The sequence below is a fragment of the Micromys minutus genome, assembly GCF_963924665.1.
Source record: "Micromys minutus genome assembly, chromosome: 26".
Lineage (NCBI taxonomy): Eukaryota > Metazoa > Chordata > Mammalia > Rodentia > Muridae > Micromys > Micromys minutus.
Window position 1 is genome coordinate 8,777,784 of NC_137961.1, and position 23,472 is coordinate 8,801,255.

The 23,472-nt window shown below is 43.1% G+C and overlaps 1 protein-coding gene and 1 pseudogene across 3 annotated transcripts in view; one reads left to right on the forward strand and one right to left on the reverse strand.

The window, feature by feature from the left end:
- Positions 1 to 23,472, forward strand: part of RGS20 (regulator of G protein signaling 20) — a gene marked incomplete at both ends in the record, with an annotated part of 85,992 nt that overhangs the window by 39,914 nt on the left and 22,606 nt on the right. The window lies entirely within an intron of this gene.
- LOC308437509 (large ribosomal subunit protein uL15-like) lies at positions 11,363 to 11,804 on the reverse strand (annotated as a pseudogene). Its single transcript has one exon. The product of its transcript is annotated as a large ribosomal subunit protein uL15-like (transcript).

A 23,472-nucleotide genomic window follows, 5' to 3' on the forward strand; every position in this document is an offset into this window, starting at 1 on the left:
AGCAGAAAATGATTCTGGAGTCTGTCTTAGATCCTAATGTCAGAGATCCTCACTAAAGCTCCAGATTCGGCATCAAGTAGGCAGCTGTACATTTTTAAATGACTTAGTGCTTTCCTGTCGCTCACAGCAAAAAGTGGCTGACCCTGATCTATTACACACATAAAGCCACAGAATGTTACAAGGCCCCTGGATAGTGAATCGTAGTTCAGATAATATTTGTTTTTTACAGAGGTAGTATACTTTCAAACAAGTGGTTGTTATTGTTTTCCCAAGCCAAACATGGTGGCACATGCCTTTACTTTCTGCACTCAAGAGACAGAGACAGGCAGTTTTCTGTGAATTAGAGGCCAGCTTGATCTAAAAGGTCAGCCAGGATTACAAAATCAAACCCTGTCTCAGAAAGGCAAACTAGAGGCTTGAGAGGTGCTGGGTAGCTGAGTGCTTACTTCTCCAGTAGAAGACCTGAGCTCCCATCACACACTGTAGGCAAGTATGGCTGCCTGTAACTCCAGTTCCAGAAGAACCCAGGGTCTTCTGACCTCTACAAACACCGCATGTACGTGGAACCCAGACAGATAAGCAGGCCACCACACATACACAGCCTTGATTAAGGAATTGCCTAGATACGATTGACTTGTGGACATGTCTGTGAGGAACCGTCTTGATTATTAACTGATGGAAGAGGGTCCAGCCTACCGTGGGGTGCACCATCCCTAGGCAGATGGCCCTGAACTGATAAGAAAGTTAGTCAAGCATGAGCCTAGGAGGAAGTCAGGGAGGAGTCACCAAGCAGTGTGACCCCAGGGTGCTACCTTATGTTCTTGCTTAAAGTTCTTTCCTAAGCTCCTCAGTGATGGTCTGTGATCTCTGAATCTGTGAGCCAGAAAAGTGTTTTCCCTCTCAAAGCTGCTTTTGGTCAGAGTGTTTTACTTTAGTAACAGAAAAGAAACAAACAAACAAACAAAAAAAAGTTCAAAATTCTAATGAAAGGCTGGAAATGAAATCAAAGGTGCCCAAACTTTCCTTTGAGAATTGACAGTTTCAACACTCGGTATTTTTACATTAGCAAGAAAAGCTAATGGCAATTAAGAAGTCCCAAAAGTACTAAAGAAGAAGGACCACGGGAGAATAATATCCACGGAGGTTTTGCACATAAGAGCTCAAACAGCTTTCAGAGGAGCGAATTGCAGCCTGGGACCTCTAAATAGGATAGTAGGCTCCTCTTTCTTACCATCTGTAACCAAATCACGTTTGCTGGTAGCATTCTAACAGTGGATGTAATGCCAACTTGGAGGAGCCAAGCTACTAGCCACAGGGATCTCTGAGAAATTTCTGTGGGGATTAGTATAACTGGTGGTAAACAAATATAAAGAAAGCTAGTCACTTATATCAAAGCTTTGTGCATATTTTTATTAAGCTCTATTACTGTGGAATGTAACAAATTTCACAGTCCTTCTGCCAAGAGTCACGGAGAATTTCTTCTACGGTACAGATAGAAGGTTACCAACAGAGTGAACCAAAAAGATGTCTTCCTGCAGAGCAAGCAGTACTTCTGGCACTGTGACCAAACAAGGGAGCGTTGTTCATGAGTTTCCTTGCTTTGGGCTGTAATGTAGGACACGGATAGAGCTCTTGTTACAAATGTCACTCTCTGAAGACAGGGTTTTTGGGGCTTTTTAAATGTAATTGTTAGGAAATACCATATCCCCTTCCATGAGGGAATTCATGCCTGCTACTATCAACCTAAAAAAAAAAAAATCAAAGGAACCAGAAAAGCACATAGTTGGGGCAGTCTGGGGCCCTATGGTTGAGGATGTAACCCCACTGGCAGTCTGTTTGCCTAACAGGAACAAAGGTGCTTGGTGGTGTACACCTGTGATCCCGCACCCAGGAGTTGGGAGTGACAACAGGAGAAACAGAAGCTGCAGGTCATCATTCTTGGTTACCTATCAAGTTCAAGGGCCACCTGGGATACACGAGCCCTTGTCTTAAATGAGCGAACAAACAAGCAAGAGAAACAACCTACTACTTTGTAAGCCATTTAAAAATGTAAGCCTTTAAAGGAGAGCATCGAAAGAAAATTATTCTATACATCCGGAAACTGCTACTCCTGAGAGCCAGAAGTTATTAAGTAAAAATGCCAAGTATGTGACACCTCCTATGACTTACCAGTAAGGGAGGCCCCAGAGGCCCCAAACCAATAGACTATTGTTCTTCTATAGTATGCACCTTGTTTGCAAGATGGAAAAGTCAATTTGTCCAGAGCTGGAGACTTCTTGGCTTTCATGGGGCTCTAAAGGAACTATGCAAGTTGTTGGGGAAGAAAGACATGGAGAGTCTTACCTAGCTGTGCACCCTATAAACTATAATACCAACCTGGCAAGTAAGACGCGTTCACTGGTACAATGGTGGCACAACCGTTATGGGAGTGACCACCTGCTTTCTGGTTAGATATGAGACCCCCTTCCATGAGGGAATTCAAGCCTGATACTATAAACCTTAAAAAAAAAAAAAAGGAAAAAACAAAAAACAAAGGAGCAGAAAGCAAGTAATTGAAGCAGTCTTAGGACCTACGAACAAACTTACGACTGTTGTTTAGCTAAGTTCTCATACTACCAGACTGTCTTCTAAGTCCATTTATACCCATAAATTTACTCCCATCATCGGAGAAGCTTGTCTTTGCAATGAATTTAAATTGTCAGGCTGTCAAGTGCTTTTCTCCAAGAAAAGAGCTTATGGTTCCTCAATCTTTGCAGAGACTGAGGTCTGTAAAAGAAAGTGCTAAAATGGTAGGGTGCTGCTCAGCAAAAGTATTTCCTCTGCATACTTTTTTTGTCAAATACACAAATTTAAGTATCCACTAAATATTAGGAACAGGTCATCATCCTGTTCAGGTCTTACATTCCCTTCTGAGTTGGACCTGTCTTCTCCACCTGAGTGAAAAAAGCAGAGGATGCTCTCAGATGCCAGTGCTGTGAGACACTAATGCTAGCTGTGTGTGTGTGTGTGTGTGTGTGTATCTCTGTGTGTGTGTGTGTATGTGTATTCTTTCTCTGTGTGTCTGTGTGTATCTGTATCTGTTTACATGTGTTGTCTCTGTGTGTGTGCATGTGTGTTATCTCTGAGTATGTCTGTGTGTGCATGTGTATTGTCTCTGTGTGTGTGTCTATGTGTGTGTGTTTGTCTGTGTGTATCTGTGTCTACTTATGTGTGTTGTTTCTATGTGTGTGTGTATGTGTGTTCATGTGTGTTGTCTCTGTGTATGTCTCTGTGTGTGTGTGTGTGTGTGTGTGTGTGTGTGTGTGTGTGTCTTTTAGATGTAACTGTCAGTACAGGCACACGTGGAAGCTAGAGTTTGGGCTCCAGAGTCTTGAAAGGCCCACATGGGGTTTCTAATTTAAACAGACACAGTCTCAGTCATTACCGTTTTTAAAAAAATGATTCTTCCATGATGCTTCCTAGTCCTTTGACCCCCAGGGTCAAAACCATTGCTGGGATAAAGTAAACAAGTTGCAGCTGAGTAAAATCTAAGGGATATTTAAGTGTGGGAAAGGAGGCAAGTGAGTGTTTACATTGTGGAGGGTAGGCTCTGGGGTCCTGACAGGACTGTGCACCTGCCTTGCTGTTCCTGTGAAACCACAGGTGACAGTGACCTGGCAAACCAAAGCAACCCTAATCTCTGTCAAGCTCATTCCGCTGTGGTAGCAAGTCTGACTCCAGTCCTGCCATTGACGATGAGCTTTTAAAAGAATATGTACGATATGCAACAGAGAAGTGTCTGTTAGGTTAGGTGCCTTTTTATACCTTTTATACCATTATAAAAATAAACTGAGACCTCTGCATAAAGGCATCCAAATCAAGCACCCAGAATCCTCCACCACTGGTGTGATGGTTAATTTGATGTTAATGTGACACAAGTTAGAGTAATTTGGGAAGAGGGGTTCACAGGTTAGGAAATGCCTCCATAATTTTACCTGTAGGCAAATCTGTACTATATGATTGATGTTGGAGGGCCAAGGACACTGTGAGATGTTTTATCCTTGGAATTGGGGTCCTGTTTCTATAAAACAGCAGGCTGAGGAGGTTAGAGAGATGACTCAGGAGTTGAGAGCTTGGCCTACTCTTTCAGAGGACCTGGGTTTAATTTCCAGCACATGCACACGGCAGCTCACAACTGTCTGCAATTCCAGTTCCAGGGGACTGGACCCCCTCACACAGACATACATGCAGGTAAAATGTCAATGCACGTTTGTTTATAAAAGGCAGGCTGAACAAGCCATGGGTAGGACCTCAGTAGCAAACAGGATTCCTTTAGAGTTCCTCCTTCAATTCCTGCCTTTGGGTCCCTTCCTTGAGTTTCTTCCCAACACTCCTTCACAGTGGATCATAATGGAGATGGAAATGGAAATAAACCCTCCCAGCTCTGAGCTGCCATGGTCCTGGTGCCCATCACAGCAGTAAAAGCATCAGGAGCAGCGTTCTGACGCTGAACAGCAGAAAGAGTTTTGCCAGGTCTGTTTCCTTGGACCAGAGCCTACAGCATATACTCACCTACATCCCGTTGACCATTGTGGTTGATGGATATATGGGAATGAGCTTGGGACACTATAGGTGCCTAATTATGGACCCATCGATTGGCATGTGCCCTGGCCACCCTGTGAGCTTCCCTTCCCTCAGTATTGATGAGGTTCCCCCTCCTACCAGAAAAGCAAGAGCTCCAATTGCCAACTGTCCTTGTTGTCACTTGTTTCCCCATTATCTGAGCTGTAGTGGCACAGGTGTGGCTGGGTGTCATTCTCTGTGTGGTGATGGTTCTTTCTTCACACCACTGATTACACTGTCTCTACTTAGTGCTCTGGAGAGTAAGAGAGAAAAGAAGACTATGAAAAAGATGACCGAGTTTGGTGGTTTTTGCTGAGTATCAAATGATACGTTTTAACAGATAAATCTCTTTCCTCTAAATCAGAACGAACGGGCTGGTCTAGGAAGCAGACATGTATGCATTACACATGTATGTGTGGATGCCTGTACTTATATAAATACGTACATTTGCATGCAGAGGCAGCTCACTTGACACAGTATTTCAGGTGACTACTATATGGAAGTACTGACCTTCCACCAGTAAAGGCAGCATGGCCACGGCGTCTATGTGGACATCTCTTTCCTTTGAACAAAGACTGAGAGTTTCAACAATTATTACAGGAGAAGCTCATGCTTAGAGCAATATACCAGACTGACTAATGTAAAGTACTAGGGACCTAGTCCCAGAGTTTGCTCTCATTCTTCGGTGGCTACATCTGTCCCCAGCTAGCCACTTTCCCCGGGGGCAGCTCTATAGAGACTACAACGTAGGGGAGACTGTCCTTCCCCCAGCCCTTACCTCCTAAGAAGCCCATGATGAAACGTGCTTCTCACAACACCCTTGCCCCGAAACCAATAAACTTTCTACTTAAGCCTCATTTCTGCTGCTTCAGAGGGAGGAAGCCTGAGTACAATGCTCTCAAAGCTCAACAGATTTCACATTTTCTTCAATTATCCGAAGGAAGAACAGAGGCAGAGTTGCAGAGAAATTCTCATCAAAATCTAGGCCCAAAGCAGGGAGCCGAGATAAACACAAAAAACCTCTGGGATATAGAAACTTCACTTGGTTTTGCTGAGTTAGAAGTGGAGAGGCGGAAGGTAACCAACTCTCTCCCCTCCCCCCTTTTTTGAGACAGGGTCAGGGTCTCATTATATAAATCAGGCTAATTTTGAACTCAGGCTCCTCCTGCCTCAGATGCTCCTGAAGGCATTCATATTCATACCCACCACCATGGCTGGCAGCTTTTTCTTGAACTACTGGACAAAGGGCAATGTCTTTTACCAAGGCAGGAAAAAAAAATCATTTTTTTCAGTGAGATGCAGTGTGATTTTACAAATTGATTTTTCCATGTTGTAGGAATTCTGTCCTATGTTAATATCTATGTTAAATGTGCACATACTATGTGTATATTTGCAGTGATTACAGTTTTCAAAGGATAGTCCTTTCCTTGCTTGGAACCTAAAAAGCTGGTGGACATTCACACAAGACTTTAAGGCCTGCCTGGCACAGCCCTCAGCAGACCACTGAGCTCTCCCTCAGACCAAAAGTTTATTTAGTAAGAGCTAAATGCCTTCAGAAATACCCTGTGCTAGCTTATCGAGGGAGACGCAACCTACCAGTATTCATCACAAGAAATCCCCTTTATTTCCTGGGACAGAGAAAGCCAGTCAGGGTTCATTCAGTGTTGGCAAGCTCCTTGGTCATTTGACGATGCTAAGACAAGGAGCCAGTTGATAGCTAGTGCCTGAATACCAAGAACCCGACAGGTAAAAGGAGGCAGGTCAAGGGTTGAGGGCCAGCATTAACCAGGATTCAGGAATCCGTGTCTGAAAACACAAGGGAAAAAGACAAGAGGGAAAAAAATCGCATAATTTGTTACTTTCCTCGGGATCATATCCTGATTTCTGATATTCCCTCCCAATAACAGTAAGAGGTGCCTCATACAACATTCACTTTGTGGGAGTAGGAGAGGGAACTGTTACAGTCGGAGAACCCTCTGTGGCTGCAGTAACTTACAACATTGGTAAAAAGCTGTCTAAGTAAAAACTGTAAACATCTCAAAGTCCCTGCAATACTGTAGCGTTCTTAGGTGGCTTTTCAAAAGCCGGGAACACCTGAAAGCAACCCTCTGGAAGTGACTGGAACTTGGAGCAGACTTTAAATACTTTGCTGTCAGCAGGCTTCTACTTGTAATAACAAAGGAACCAACCTTTGCTTCATATCGACCTCAAATTACTCAGACAATAAATCCAAAAGAGTAGCACTCTAAAATAAAATTCATCATAGTGTTATTACATACAGAGGGGCCACTGGTTACCAAAGGCTCGCAGGATCATATGAAGTGAAAAGACAGGGGTTTGATTAGATTTTTTCGGTCTACGTCTTCTGAAGTCCATTTCATCTGGGTTTTCATTAATATCCATGAGCTGGAACCAAACGGACATTTTAACAGCGATGGCTACACTGCAGGATAACGGGGGCCAGCATCCAGTCAAACTTAAGAATCAGTTCATTCATTTCGGCAACCTTCTAAACAAAATGGAAGCCGCTGCTGATCAGGGTCGCTGACCTCTGAGCCGCTAATAACCGGCAGCAGCCTTGGGCTCGCAGAGCGCCGTCCCTGACTTAGCATCAGGTGATCCAGCATTATGCTGGGAGGTTGTGATCCCCAGGGACCTGCTTTCACCTGTTGCTATTTTCCGAGTTAGGCAGCTAAACCCAGAGAGAGAGCGCTTAGCATGCAATCTGCCCTGCTGCTGGTGGGGGATGTTTTATAACCTGTCGTGTGGATCCTTGAATCAGAGAAAATGAGAAATCCTTAAAAGACGTCCAATGGATTGAACGGCCTGGACGCCAGCTTCTTTTTGGACCTTCCCTTGGGCTCTAGAAGCTAATGGCCATCCATCTGATGTACCTCCCTCGGCCCACGTCCGTCTCCTGTCCTGGGGCTCGTCGGCTTTTCCTTCCTTTTCTGACTCCTGTTCCTCTGGTCCCTTGCAGTTCTGCCCCGAATGAGAGGCACGGGCTAAGAGAGGTGGGGTTGCCGGGTCCTTCACCCCCGAGTGAGCACTCAGTTTGAGGAGCGTACATGATGCTCACACCCAACCCTCAGCCACTCCGCCCATCCATGCTTGTCTGCCTTCTTCCCTTTTATTTACACCAGCATGTACCAACAATTGTGTTTTCTGTGAGAAAGCAGATGCACCCAGGGCAGAAACAACAGGAAAAGCCTTCCCCAGTGCAAGGCAAACCTAGAAGGCAGGAAACCCAACAGGAGATAAAATTAGGAGCAAATTGGAACATTTTGTGCTAAATTACTCAGAAATGTGGCTTCAGAGAACGAGAAAATGAGGGTGTCTCTGAAGGCCACAGGATGGGCATGTTCCTGGAATATTTGTATGCTTCTCGTTCAGAGGTACCTCAGTCCCCAGGGCCTCTCTCAGCAGGAAAATTAATGAGAATGGGACTCAGGAGGAATGAAGCTTTGTTCCTAATAGGGAACAGCAACAAAGACTGATAATTGGAACCCACCCCAAACCCAGCAGCACTGAGAAAATGAGAGGAAATGATACAGCGTTCTGCCCCTGCTCAGAAAACCACTAGTGAGGTTTACAGCCAGCCCTGAAACCTCTTATTAGAAAGCGGCAATCACTGGAGATAAGGCTACGAAAAGGAGAGAGTTGTTTGATTTTGCTTCCTTGAAGGGAGGAGTCTTGAGTTTGTGAACCTCCTGCCTCTGCTCTCCCGACCAGCTGGGAAACTGCTTTAGAGAAAGCAGAGGATGGGAAACAGAGCTGCAATCAATGGAAGTCTCACTTGACAAAAAATAAGGCTGAGCCATGAGATGCAGGGCAGTTCTGTGTAAATAAGGGCCCGTGGTACACACATGGCCAGAGATGGGAACATAATGTGGGCGGGTTTATAGCAATATATTTGGAAGTCTTTCATCGAATTGACACTTTGCTGAGAAAATACGTTTAAAGTGTTGTAGCATGGGGTGTAGAGTTTAGTAGTAGAGTGTCTACACTCACGAGGTCTTGGCTTCAGTTCCAATAAACACACACACACACACACACACACACAGCCCAAACTAACACAACAGCAAAAAACCTTGGGTCATATCAAAGTTGGAAATCCTTAATCACATGAAAGTACTGTAAGGAGAAACTGAAAAGATGATGTTTTAATAACCACTCTTATTGGTCAATGTGTAACAGAACAACACAGGGGCAGAAAGGTCCATTTGGGCTCAGGATTAAGGAGTCTTGAGCCCTCGTGGCAAGAGAGGTGTGGCTGGGGCTCTTCACATCTGCAGGGGCCAGAAAGCCAAGAACGCAATCAAAACCGGAAGTGGTCATCACCTTGAAGGCTGCCCCCAGCAACCCACTTCTGCTAAAATGGCTACCGTCCCAAGGTTCCACAACCAAATGGCAATAATGCCAATTAAGACTAAATGTTCAAACAAGCCCACAAGGTTATTTCACATCTAAGTCATAAAAAAATGAGAGGGAGAAGCTCATCATTAGAGACAAGAAAATCCATGATATTTCCTTCTGAAAAGTGGCTTTCTTTGTAAATCCTCTAGTTTTGTTTGCTTTCTTCTATAATGTGTGTGTATAGGATTTCTTTTAAAAGACCCCCCCCCCCGTGGTGGTGAAAGAGTTAAAATTTTAGGTTGGCCCCACTGACCCTGCCTTGAGGACAAGTATACTTCAAGGCTAAGAGCAAAGTAACATACTCAAAGAAATGGCCCAAACCCAGACCATCTAGACTCGATAAGGTCTGGGTCTGCAGTCCTGAGAAAAACAAGGTCAGTGTGCCCCAAAATAGAGTAGCCTAGAGTTAAATCGTGTCCAAAAGCAGACAGAGTGTGCCAATTTGAATGAACCAATAAAATTGCTATGCGCTCATTGCTAACTGGCTATGTAATTTTCCCTATAAATATGTCCCCCTAATTGAGTTCAGGGTTGACTCCTCTGTCTCCTGCGTGAGATATGTGTCATCCCCAGAGCTCTGGTCTCCCCCCTTCCCCCCCCCCCAATAAACCTCTTGTCTGATTGCAGCAAGTTAGGCTCTCTGTGAGTTCTTGGGTTCGAGTTCTCCTGGTACTAGAGTGAGGGGCTTCCCCAATTCGGGGATCTTTCAGTGGTATGAGTAGGAACGGCCCCCGTGGGGTCATGTGTTTGAATTCTTTTTTTTTTTTTTTCTGTGATGATTTTTTTATCTTTATTTTTTTAACAATGTTATTTTACAAAACAAAGATAAATGTACACATTTAAGCATTGTTTGCATAAAATTATACAATACATTTTTGTCAGTACTTTTTTTCAGATTTTAAAATAATTTTTACACAAAACTGTATGGATATATTTTTTTAGTCAGTACTTGATTTTTTTTTAAAGGTTTGATAGTATGCATTGAAAACTTAATAGTTACAATGAGCATAAAGTACATGTAAAACAAAATGTAACATGGAAATAGTCAAAGTTTTCTTGTTGTATAGAAATTTTTTTGTTTTGTTTTGTTTTGTTTTGTTTATTTCTTGGACTTCATACAGTCTGTGAGTTGTTTCTGGGACAGTGCGAGCCTCTGGGGTTAGCATTCCACTATCAGTGACTGCATATTATGTCTGTTCTTTTGTGACTGGGTTATCTCACTCAGAATGATATTCTCTAGATGCAGCCATTTCCTTAAGAATTTGGTCAAGTCATTGTTTCTGGTGGCTGAGTAGTATTCCATTGTGTAAATGTACCACAATTTTTATATCCATTCATCTTCTGAAGGACATCTGGGTTCTTTCCAGCTTCTGGAAATAGAATATATATAAGTATATATATTCTAAATATAGTTCTTCTATAAATAGAGCTGCTATGAACATTGTGGTGCATATATCTTTGTTGTGTACTAAAGTGTCTCTGGGGTATATGCCCAGAAGTGGATGTGTTTGAATTCTTGTCCCATTATTTTTTTTCATATCCAACTCTATGGAAACATTTTACTACCATGACAAAACTCACACCTGAAATAATTTACACAAATATCTTAGTATAATAGTGTTTTGTTTCAAAAACCTGGCATACCCATTACCCTCCACCCCATTACAGCTGCACCCCAATTGTACTAAGGGTGGCATACATTATCTCTTCAAGTCAAAAGTCTTTTATCCCCCAAAACCTCTTTTAAAAACAAAATTTTTCATGAACCCATGTTCACTGACAAACTTGACAGCCTTTTCCCAGTTAAGTGACTCCTCCAAATATAATATTGCCTTGTAGTATGCACTTGGCTACTAAACCAGCTTCAGTACTAAGCATAAACAATCCCCCTTACTCCCAAGAAACTCAAGAGTTAACTTTGTTGGCATAATCAGTTCTTGTTTTTATTGCAAGAAAATCTCTGTAATTAGTAATAAGTAGCCCAGTCCAGAGTTACCTGTCCATTATAGTGAGCTTACAAGGCCAGGCAACTGTAGCAATCTGGATGGTTCTCAGGATTTTGAGACCATGTTTCTTCACTTTGGGCTAAAAGTAATAGCATTCATCAATTCTTTGAATGCTGAGACCCATGTGTAGAACACGCACTGCACCGGCATGTAGGAATCTACAACTGTGAGTTGGGCTACACTTATTACCAGACTTTGTGACTCTTTCAAGGGCCCACACACCTCACACCTTCCTACAATCAGTTATGCAGATTCCCAACGTGTAGACAAGGAAGATGCAAAGAATCTACTCAGACCACATGGAAAATGTTAGCATTTAATTAACCTCTGAAGTAGCTTTAAGCCACAAGAACACAAGCACCTCCAACACCCTTTATCTTCCGCTCTTCTGCTGAAGAATTTGGCCTTCACGATGACAGGTAGCTTAGGGAGCTCTCCCTTCCCAAGAACTTTGTAGTCGCCTGACGGAACAGCATCAATGATGGGAGCAGCTCCAGTCTTGTTTTTTGCTGCATTGACCCGTGTCTGCTCTCTGACCAGCGTCCATAATTTATCCAGGCTGACAGTTGGGCAGAAGCTCTGGCTCCTCTTCAGGTGGCAATGCCTCACACCAACTTTCCCGAAGTAACCTGGGTGATATTTGTCAAAGTTGATCCTGTGGTGGTGCATGCCTCCAGCATCGCCTAGGCCTCCTGGGTGCTTGTGGTGTTTACCGATGCGACCGTGGCCGTGGCTCACGTGGCCCCGAAGTTTCCGGGTCTTATTCAGTCTGGATGGCATGGCAGTAGCCACTTTTGTCCCATTATAAATGGCACTATTAGAAGGTGTGACCTTGTTGGAATAGGTATGGTATTGTTAGAAGAAGTATATCATTATTAGAAGAAGTATATCATATTAGAAGAAGTATATCACTATTAAGCATAGGGGCTTTGAGGTCCCCTATGCTCAAGCTATAACCAGTGTGGCTCTCAGTCATTTCTGCTGCCTCCAAATCAAGATGTATAAGTCTCAGTTCCTTCTCCGGCACCATGTCTGCCTACATGCTACCACGTTTTCTTCCACGACAATAAAGGACTAAACCTCCGAACCTGTAAGCCAGCTTCGATTCAATATTTTCCTTTATAAGACTTGCTATGGTCTTGGTGTCTCTTCACAGCAATAAAAACTCTTAAGACACCCTCATTAACAAATTAACACAGTTTGGCCAACTGTGATAAGTTTAGTTTGGCCGACTCTAACTAAAATATGGAACCATCATGGTGCTAATGTGTACAGCAAAGTCTACAGAAGCACTGATTAGCTTCACAGGAGAGCTTGACTCTGTTGACCCCGCTCTGAGTACTGGTGTCGTGACACCCATGTTCCAAGTTCCTTTCTGCTGCTGTGATAAGACACCCTGATTTACAGCAACTTAGGGAAAGAAAGGATTTATTTGGTTTATTTTTCCAGGCTACAGTTCATCGTTGAAGGCACTCAGGGCAGGAACTCCAAGGCAGAAACCATGGCTGATTGCTGGGTTGACCACTGGCTCATTCTTAGAATTAGCTTTTTTGTACTTCCCAGGAACATCTACTCAGGGGAATGGTACCAACCCCATTGGGATGAGCTCTTCTATATCACTTAATAATCAAGACATTCCCTCAAAGACATGCCCACGTGTTAAACTTATCTAATAATCCCAAAGTTGAGAGTTCTTAGGTGGCTCTAGGTCATATCAAGTTGACAGTTAGAGCTAACTAGGCCATTCTCCGAAACAGAGTACCCCACCCTTGATCTACAGTTTCTCTTCTCAGTTTCAGTGACCCAGAATCAAACGTAGTCCAAGTGTTTTATGTGGGAAGCTTCAGAAATAAGCCATTCAGAAATGCTAAGTTCTACTTTGATTAGTGTAGTGAAGTCTCCTGCCCAGACATGAGTCACCTCTTCACTCCCCATTCGTACTGCATGCACTACACACCCCCATCATGATCTGTTCCTATTACCAGATTGTCTGTTGCTGCACAAACAGAATCAAACCCCATCCACAAACCTGTCGTTACAGTACATTGTAACTGCTCTATCTCATTATTATTGTGAATTGCTTCTTAAGTGTAATGAATGAATTAGGCATTATTTTGAGTATGATAATACCTAGCATTGTATGTATACTCTTGGTACTATTAATGGCATTTGTTAGACACACACCAGTGTGCTGGTTAGATTTTGGAAGCTTGACACAAGCTAGCATCATCTGGGAGCAAGAACCTCAGTTGAGAAAAGGCCTCCATTAGGTCAGTCTCTGGGGCATCTTTTTAATTAATGGTTGGTGTGGGAGGCCCCAGCCCACTGTAGGTAGTCCCAACACTAGAAAATGAGGGCTAGAGAGATGTCTCAGTGGTTAGAGCACTGACTGCTCTTCCAGAGGACCTGAGTTCAATTCCCAGCAACCACATGGTGGCTCACAACCATCTGTAATGACATCCGATGCCCTCTTCTGGTGTGTCTGAAGATAGCTACAGTGTATTCATATACGTAAAATAAATAAATAAATCTTTTTTTTAAAAAAAATAAGCAAAATGAACAATCTTTGAGGAAAAAGCCAAGAAGCAGTGTTCCTCCGTGTTCTATACTTCAGTTTCTGCTTCTAGGTTCCTGGTCAAGTTCCCTTCTTGATGCACTCTAATCAGCAAAATGAAATAAACCCTCTTCTCCCCAAGCTGGTTTTATCAAAGTTTTATCAAAGAGACAGAAAGCAAACTAGGACAAGTGGGGTTTTGGAACATATCCTACCATATGTTGAAATTCTGACCCTAGAAACTGAATTTTACCAGTTTGGAAATAGGGTCAAGTACAGAATAAAATGGGGCCATGCTAGGTGAAGGTAAGCCTGACCATCCAACAACTATTCTCCTTGTGAGAAAATAGTTTTAAAGATACAGGCAGTGGAGTATGAGGAGACCCTATATAGAAGAGGGAACAGAGATTATGTTCATTTTGCCATAGAATGTCTCATGGGAAACTTATCTATCCATGTGCCATGCATGCTAGGCAGAGGGGCTACCAACTGAACTACACTTCTAGCTCTGGGATAAAATGCCTATACAACATCACTTTTCTTCTCCTTCTAGCCAAATACCTAATAAGAAGCAAGTTAAGGGAGAATTGATTTATTGGAGCTCACAGGGAGGGGGAGGGGTGATAAGAACTTGCACAATCAACAAGCAGGTGTCAGAACAAGGGCAGGCTGTCAATCATAAGCCTCACCTGTAAGGCTCCACTCTCCCTGCTGGGCACTGTTCAAAAGGCTCCCAAAACAGCCCCACCAGCTGGAAACCAAGTGTCCAAAGACAAGAGCCTAAGGGAGACGTTTCATATTGAAACTGTAATACACACTATGAAATTCACTTTGTGCAGCCATCGGGATTATACATGTTTATAAACATTTTTATCAAAGGCAGTGTGTACCTTTTAATAGCCCTTCTTACACAACCACCAACCTGTTCCTGGATTCTCTAGATTTACTTATGGACACTTCATGTAATTGGTGTTATACAATATGTGCCTTTTAGGGTCTTATCTTTTCATTTAGGAAAACATTTTCAAGACTTATTAGGTCTTAGAATGAATTGTGTTGTTCCTTTAAAACTCATGACTTAAAATTGTTTACATCCATTGAACTGTGTGTACGCATGCATGTGTCCCAATGTGGGGGCTGGGGGAGGGATAGCCAAGGACAACTTATAAGAATTAGCTTCTCTCCTACCACCTTGTGAGTCCCCAGGGATCAAACTCAGGTCATCAGGCTTGGTTCGCAGCAAGCAACCTTACCTACTGAGTTATCTTACTGGCCCAAACTTCAGCATTTTCAAGAGTACAATGTGTAGGTTTTAATACTATTATAAAGTTGTGAAACAGTCTTTTTTGTTTTTTTAATTCCAGAACATTTTCCTGGCTCCAAGAGAAACTCCTTATACTAATTAGGTATCACTCCCAAATTCCACTCCCCCCAGCACCTGACAACTGACGATTTATTTTCAGCCCTTGTAGTTATAACTAACATAAACAGATCTTATAAATACAACTTTGAAAGACGGCCTTTTGTCATTTACCTTATGCCTTTGTTACTGTTCTATTGCTGGTAAGAGATACAATGACCAAGGCAGCTAATTTCTTAAAAGAGCACTTAATTAGGGCCTTGCTTCCAGTTTCAGAGGGTTAAACTCCATGATCAGCATGGCAGCAGACAGGCACGGTACAGGAGACATAGATGAGTGTTCACAGCTGATTCAAAAGTTGGCAGACGTGGGTGGGCGGGGTCTGACGTGGACTTTTGAAACCTCAAAGCCCACCTCTAATGATACCAACAACAACAAGGCCACACCACCTCATCCTTCCTAAACAGTCTCCTAACTAGGAACCAAGCATTCACATCCATGAGCCTGTGGGAGCCATTCTTATTCAAACCACCACACCATATTTTCAGGTCAGCCCCTGGTGTAGCAGCGTCCACTACTTCATTGCTGTTTGCAGATGACTGCTGTAAACACTGGTAGAATCACATGTGTTGGACCATTTAACTGTTGGTAGATATGTTTGACCACTCAACAGTTGGTAGATATGTTGGACCATTTAACAGTTGGTAGATATGTTGGACCACTCAACAGTTGGTAGATATATGGGACCATTCAACAGTTAGTGGATATGGGTTTTTCTATGCTTAAGTTCTTGTGAACAGTGTGAGCTTTTGTGTACAAGTTTCTGTGTGAACTTGTTTTCAATTCTCTTGGGTGTGTGTAGGAACGGAACTGATGGGTTATTTAGAAGCTCTGTATTTTACACTTTGAGAACCTGCCCATCCGTTTTCTAAAGAAGCTAAGCCATAATACATGAGGATTCTAGCTTCTAGCTCCAACACATTCTGATCAACACTAATTATGCTGTCCTTTTTGATGTTACCCATCCTAGAAAGGAGTGGCATTTCACAGAGTTTTGTATTTCACTTTGTCAAGGATGACGATGGTGACCTTTGAAACATAAGAGTTTAATCTTATTAGCCCAACCTATCCATTTTTTTTTCTTTTTAACCTTTTTATTACATTTTTGTTTGCTTGCTTGTTTATTCATTTTCTGGAGGGGACAGCACACATGTGGAGGGCAGAAAACAAGTTGTGGCAGCTGATTCCCTCCTCTACCACTGTGGTGGTTTGAATATGCTTGGCCCAGGGAGTGCTATTCATTTGTGTTTGTTAGAGACTCAGCACTTGTTAAAGACTGTCTGTCACTGACTGGCCTTTGCCTTTTGTCAATCATCAATTCACCTTGGGTGCCAGCATTTACCTATGAACTTTCAGATAATGGTTGTGGCTGCTCTCAGTACTGCAGTAATTGTTCTGGATCTCACTTATATTCCATATGAATTTTAGGATCAATGTGGCAATTTCTTTAAAAAAAAAAGTTGATTGGGCTTTTAATAGGAACCGATTGCATCTATAAATCAATTTGGAAAATATTTTCATCTTAATATTGAAAGCTTCTGGTTTATGACAATGAGATTGTTTTCCATATATTTTATATTTAGATCTTCATGTTTAGCCATGTTTTGTAGTTTCCATAATATAAATCTTGCATGTTTATTAATTTTATTCCAGTTATTTTATTCTTTTTCATATTTATAATATCAAATAAATAATATGTTAATATATGTATTATAATGATATAGATTAATATCATAACTGCTGTGCAGAAATACAACTGCTGTTTTTGTTGTTTCATTTCAATTTGGTTTGGTTTGGTTTGAGATAAGATCTTCTATAGCCCTGGTTGTCCTAGACTTCACAATGCATCCCAGGCTGGTCTGGAATTCCTAATTCTTCTCTTTTATGTGCAAATTTACAGTCGTACTCTATGATCCTTTCCAGGAGTTGTTGACTCAGTTTGCTAGTGTTACGATGAAAAGGCTTACAGTATGTTTATAAAGAATGGGTGCATGTGTCTTGTATCTGGTTTTGCTGTTGGTAGAATGTTAGTCTCAGAGAAGGCATCTAGAATTATTTATTTTCCTTCCGTTTTGTGGAAGTATTTAACAAATAGATCCTTCTTGCTAACTGTGAGCCAGAGACAGCATTTTGATCTGTGCTTTTCTTTGAGGGAATTTTCTTTCTTCTTATTATTAATTCAATCTCTTAACTTGTTAAACTTATATTCTGGTGGGTTTTTGTTGTTCTGTTTTTGTGCTGTTGATTATGATTGCTTCTAACTCTCTGGAAACTTTCCTTTCATCTCCGTAGACTGGTTTGTTGCCCTAGAGTCATCCACAGCATTCCTTTATCCCTTTGTTTTTCTATAACATTGATTGTAATAGCCAATCTTTGATTCCTGATTTTAATTGAGGTGCCCCCTCCTCTTTCTCATGCTGAAGCCACTCAAGTTTTGTTATTTTTGCTGGTTTAAACAAAAAATAATAATAACCAAGTGGTGTTTTCATGATGTAACAGGCCTCCATACAATTGATAGCAAGTTAGAGACACCAAGGCACCATTCTGACCTAAGAGCTCAGCACATAGACCCCAATCCCTGCCAAACCAAACAAGAACAGAGAGCTAGTCCATCACAGTCCTTCATTCTGGGAATGTCCCTAAATGTACTAATCTTGCACGTTGGCTTCTATAACACTGCTTATTAGTAACTATTCTTGATGAATGACACGCATCAACCTGTTTATGGTTTTTGTGCATAAAAAAGTCTAAGAACAGTAAGATTCATGTCTACCACTCCCTGGGCAAGTTCCCATGTAACCCACTGGCTAGCAAAGAAAATCTTTCTATTGGCTTCTCGCCTAGATGGTCTTACCTGCATGGATACAATTACCTATATTTGCTGGATTACTTGTCTTTGGTTGTTTAAAAAACTGTATAATATTTAAACTCCCCAAGATTTTTCCCTTTGGCTGTGCCCTTCCGCTATCTGCTTACAATCATCTGTGACTCCAGTTCTGCGGGACCTAATACCCTTTTCTGGCCTTTGAAAGCACTACACATATGTGATGCACACATGCAAACATTTTAGAGAGAGAGAGAGAGAGAGAGAGAGAGAGAGAGAGAGAGAGAGATTTACTGTCTCCTGTCATTTTCTTTGAAAAATATCCTTCACTTTTCCTGTACGACTTCACTGCTTGCAACAGATTCTTTTTACTCATCTGGAAATATCTGTATTTTGACTTCCTTTCTAAAGGTAGACTTACTGAACTTTTAGTTGATAGCTATATCCTTCAGCAATTTGAATATGGTGTCCCACTGTTCCCTGGTATGCTGTCTGTGACCCCCCAAAAATCAGCTGTTGATCTCCTTGTGATTCATTTCTTCTTGATGAGTCTTTTTTCTGTTCTTTTCTCTCCTCCCTCTGTGTTTTGACTGTAGCCTTTCAATGTACAATTGCTTACTCCTGTTGGGTACGTCTGCTAGTGGTCTTCATGACTATTGGAAATACAGCGGCCATTACTTCTTCTCTTTCATTTGTTTGCTGAGATGGCTGTCCTGGAACTCACTATGTAGGCCAGGCTGTCTTAGAAGTCACAGAGATCCACATGCCTCTGCCTCGAGTGCTGGGACTAAAGGTGTGTACCACCATGTCCGGTCAAATATCCTTTTCTGTCCCACTACTAAATTAATAAAGCCAAGAAGCTGTAGGTTGCTATCTTTAGCATCTTTCCAGCTCTGCTTGCAATACTGGCTCCTGGCTGGCGTCTGGGGACTTGGCTTTCAGTGTTTTCAGTCAACGGTTAAGCGACGGCCGTTCTTCCCTGGAGCGTTGTGCAAACGATGTGTTGTATGCTGAACACCTGCTTTCACTATAGGAGTCTGGATTTTTTTTTTTTTTTTTTTTTTGTCAGTCAGAATGTCCCAGTGTTCCCGAGATTCTACCGGGCTTCCTCGGCAGAGACAGCTCACATGTGTTGTAGGGGAAGTATGATCTGTGTACACGATTAGTCCTACCATGGAGAGGCCTAGGGTCTCTACACACAGGCCTCTCCCACTCTGCCCTGCCGTATATTTCACTCTTACAGATCCTACTGAGCATAGCCCCAGCTGCCTTTTGTGTGTTGCCGCTGGTGTCAAGGAGTACTAGTCCTGTCCTAATCCATGGCTACCATGATCACCACCTTCTAACCTTCTCCGTAAACGCTCACTCTTCCTTTGAAGGTGGAACTCTCTCAGGTAGGCCTGCAAAGTTTGTTTTTTCCTGAAAGCCCGGAACTCCTCAGCAAGAGGATACTACACACAGCATACCTCCCCATAGCTGCTTCTCCACTCTGAGAAGATGGATGGACAACCTAGTCTTCCCTGATAGCTCCTCTCATTGTAGAATTTTCTAGATACTGTTTATTTGTTTTGCCTGTGTGTGTTTCTGTGCATCACATGTGTACAGTGCTCACCACAGTCATTGACTTAATTACTTTCCAAATGCTGTGACAAAACACCGTTACCAAGGCAACTAATAAAAGTAACATTTAATCTGGGGCTCACTATTCCAGAAGGTTAGAGTCTGTGACCATCAAGTCAGGGAGCACATCTGACCCACATGCAAGAGGCAGAGAGAGGGAGAGGGAGAGACAAAGTTAACTGTGAATGGTGTGTGATCTTTTTAAGCACCAAAGCCCTCCCCGATGACACCTCCTCCAACAAGGTCAAATCTCTTTTTTTTCCCAACACAATACTTTTATTGATTCTCCGGGAATTTTGCATAACGATAAATTCACATTATTTTCCCAGTCTTTCCATGTCTGCTCCCCCACCCTTGTGAACTCTCCCCCCCCCAAAAAAAAGTAAAAGTAAAAATTAGAATAAAAGAGAAAAGAAACCAAGTTTCATTTGTATTATTTACGTACTCGCTAGAATATGGCCAAACTCTCAGCAGCCTTCCCTCTTGAATAGAACTGAGTTTTTCTCCTCCAGAAGTCATCAGTTGTAGAGAGCTACACTTCAGCATCCCCATCACACTTTAAGAGTTCTCTTAGGTGTTGTAGAGATGGCCTAGCAGTTAAGAGCACCGACTGTTCTTCCAGACGTCCTGAGTTCAATTCCCAGTAACCACAGGGTGGCTCCCAACCATCTGCAATGGGATCTGCTGCTCTCTTCTGGTGTGTCTGAAGACATATACATAAAATAAGTAAACATTTTTTTAAAAACAGAGTTCTCTTTAGTGACCTCCTAACTAGGTTGTCACTTTGGGGACAGGGGCTCAGAGAAGCCTTCCATGTCCCTTCCTCTCAAATGCAAAACTGCAATTGTCAATATCACAGCAAAAGTAGCCCCCTTACTGTTCGGTCAGTGGGAACATGGGCCACCACTTGGTTTCTGGCAACATTGAACATAGTTCCCAGTTACATTAGAACCACACACCCAGACATGGCCTCAGGTGGCAGTGTGGGCCACTTACATCAACATGGCCCCCAGGGGCAGCACAGCCTGTGAGCATCACCATGACATCAGACTACCTCATAGACCTTAGACATCAGCATGTCTCCAGGTGGCAGCTTGGGCCGTGGACATCAACACACACCCTGGCCACAGTAGGACCACAGAACCAGCCATGACCCTCACTGGCAAGCATGGATTCAGACATTGCCATGGCCTCAGGTAGCAGCACAAGTCGCTTAGATCAATATGGTCCCCAGCAGAAGTACAACCCACAAACATCAACATGGATTCAGACAGCACCAGCTACAGACATCTACATGGCCTTCGGTGGACAGCCATACTCCTAATCTTTTCCCCAAAGTCCCATAAACTGGGAATGAAATATTCAAATATATGAGCCTCTGTGATATGCCAAAGAGACCTATGTGTCCCTCCCTGTGGCTATCAGACTATTGGAACGATATAGGCAATGGAATTAGAATTTCTCAGCTACTGGGAGAAAGAAAAGGCCCTGGTGCCAGGCAGAGAAAAAGAGCCTGTCTCCCAGGACACTCAACAGCGCTGAGGACTTGCTGGCCCGCCTTTCCTGTCAGATCTTTGTCCTGTGTTCCACCCGGGAAATGTCCTTTGCTGTGGATATTGTGGCCTTGGGGTATCCGTGGCTTTGCTTCATGGTAGCCACCGGGCACCTAAAAACTGGGTACAGACTGGTGCCTCAATGCTATGGTTGTAAGTGTGCCTGAACATCCACCTGTGCCCTTTCCGCCACCTCGGCATGGACACCGTAAAGAGGGCTCAGTCCTTAGGCCTTTCCAGGAGTGGGCAGAGGCTGTTCTGAGTGATTCCCACATACTGTGCACTTGGGGTTGCAGGTTCATTTCAGTGAGTTAGCTCTTCCTCACCCCATTTCTTCATTGATAGTCTGTTTCCATCTGCCGAAGTTGCTCTGATTTTGCTGTAGAAACATTAACATTTCCTTCATGGTGTGTGAGAGCAACTCGGGATTCTGGCCCGGGCGATGCTGGGTTGTAGACGATTAACTGCAACGTCAGCCCACTTTTCCCATTGTCTCCCAAGTGGGGGGCCTAGAGATCAGCTGTGGTTGTTTCCAATAAGCTTGGTCTATACACAAGAGAAGATTATATATCTGGGATGGCTGCCTGTCACCTCAAGCACCAATGAGCAGAAGCAGCAACTGAATCTTTAATCAATAAAGTATTCACAAAGGTGGCAAGCTGGGAAAACAGAATTATCATCCCAGAAAAAAAAAAAAAAAAATCTGCCTTTCCCCTTCCCCCACCTGGAACACTCACAAACAGGCAAAGGCAGCAACTCATTTCAATGGCTGCTCTTCTCTGGTCAGTCTCATCTCTGAGATCCCTGGGGCTGATGTGTCTGTCTCCTTAGGTGGGCATTCCTGCCTTCACACCTTTAAGGGATCAAAATTTCAGAGGGGAAAATGAGGAAGGCTAGAAAGAAAGGGGAAATTTGGGGGACATAAGAAGGAAAAGGAACCTCCTGGCCAGTTGAAGACTTTGCCAGCTGTGGGCTGAGAATTCCAGAGACACAGTGACCAAGGGCTTCAGGTCTCCAGGAATCTCACCTGCAGCCCATGTATGGGCAGGGGTTGTGTGCTAACCCCCTCTGCAAACCCAGCAACTCCTGATTCTGACTAAGGCATCTCCAGAGCCACCACACTTATCAAATGAGAAGGGCAGGGTGGGGAGGTGTTTCCTAGCAACTGTTTGAGATGTAGTAACGGTCATCAAACAGTATTTACGGCTGACCCTAATGACAAATTGCTTTCTTCCTGAGAAGCTCGCGCCATACTAGAACGGTGTATGGCTCTTTCTTTCTACAGCTCATTCTTTATTATTTTTTTTTAATTAATTTATTTACTATGTGCATAACATTCTGCCTGCATGTATGCCTCCAGACCAGAAGAGGGCGCCAGATCCCATTATAAATGGTTTCGAGCCGCCATGTGGTTGCTAGGAATTGAACTCAGGACTCTGAACCTCTGAGCCATCTCTCCGGCCCTCTACAGCCCGCACTCATCTTCTCTGGGTGGCTGACTATTCTGAGAACCCCTCTTTCTCTTGACTCCCATACTTAAGCCTATATTAAAATATTTTAATAAAATCTCCAACTCGGCTTCATAAACTGTCATCATGTCAGCAACGAAGCAATGAATCCGGGTTCTGCGTGAAGGTCTGTAAACGTATATGGAAATTTATCTCGCTTTTGTCTCTGTCCCTTTCCTGTCTGACATTTCTGTGCTATGGGGTTCTCTCATCCATGCCTCCCCAAATGCAGCCTAGGTCAAAGGTTAACTCAGAACAGACAGGACATTAGCAGTGGACACTGAGCTATTTACAATGTGGATGTCCGGATTCCTCCTTACAATACACATGCACCTTTATCTTTTGGAATATAAATGCTGTTAACCTTCCTTCCTGTCCCAGACCAACCCTTCCTTGCTGTTGCTGCTGATAATGATGATGATGATGATGATGATGATGCTGTTTGAAGCAGGGTCTCATGTGACCCACACAGGCACTGAGCCTGCTGTGTAGCCACAGATGACCCTTCACTTCCTATCTTCCTGCCCTCACTTCCCTAACGCTGGGATTGCAGGTGCTCCACCATGCCTAGATCTTACATGGTACTGGGAACTGAACTGAACTCGAGCTTCTTGCCTGTTAACTAAGCACTAACCAGACTACACTCCCAACCCCCAGCTTTGCATTTAAAGACGGCGAACCCACCTGCAGACCTCACTTGGCCTGTGCTCATTTAAATTCCCATTAACCTCTGGAGAACATTCTCCACACTTCTTAATTGGACTGAAAGCCGAGGAGAGGCTCTTCCAGCGGATGACTAATAGTTCCGTTGCCTTAGACAGACATTTACTTCGTTTATTAACTCAGCCATGTATCTAGGTTTTTGGCCGGATGCACTGGGTAGCCAGAGTAAAACCTGGAACCTCAGTTTGATTAGACTCCCCAAGATTTAAAAACTTTAAATTTCTAGGCTTCCATATGTATTTCTCA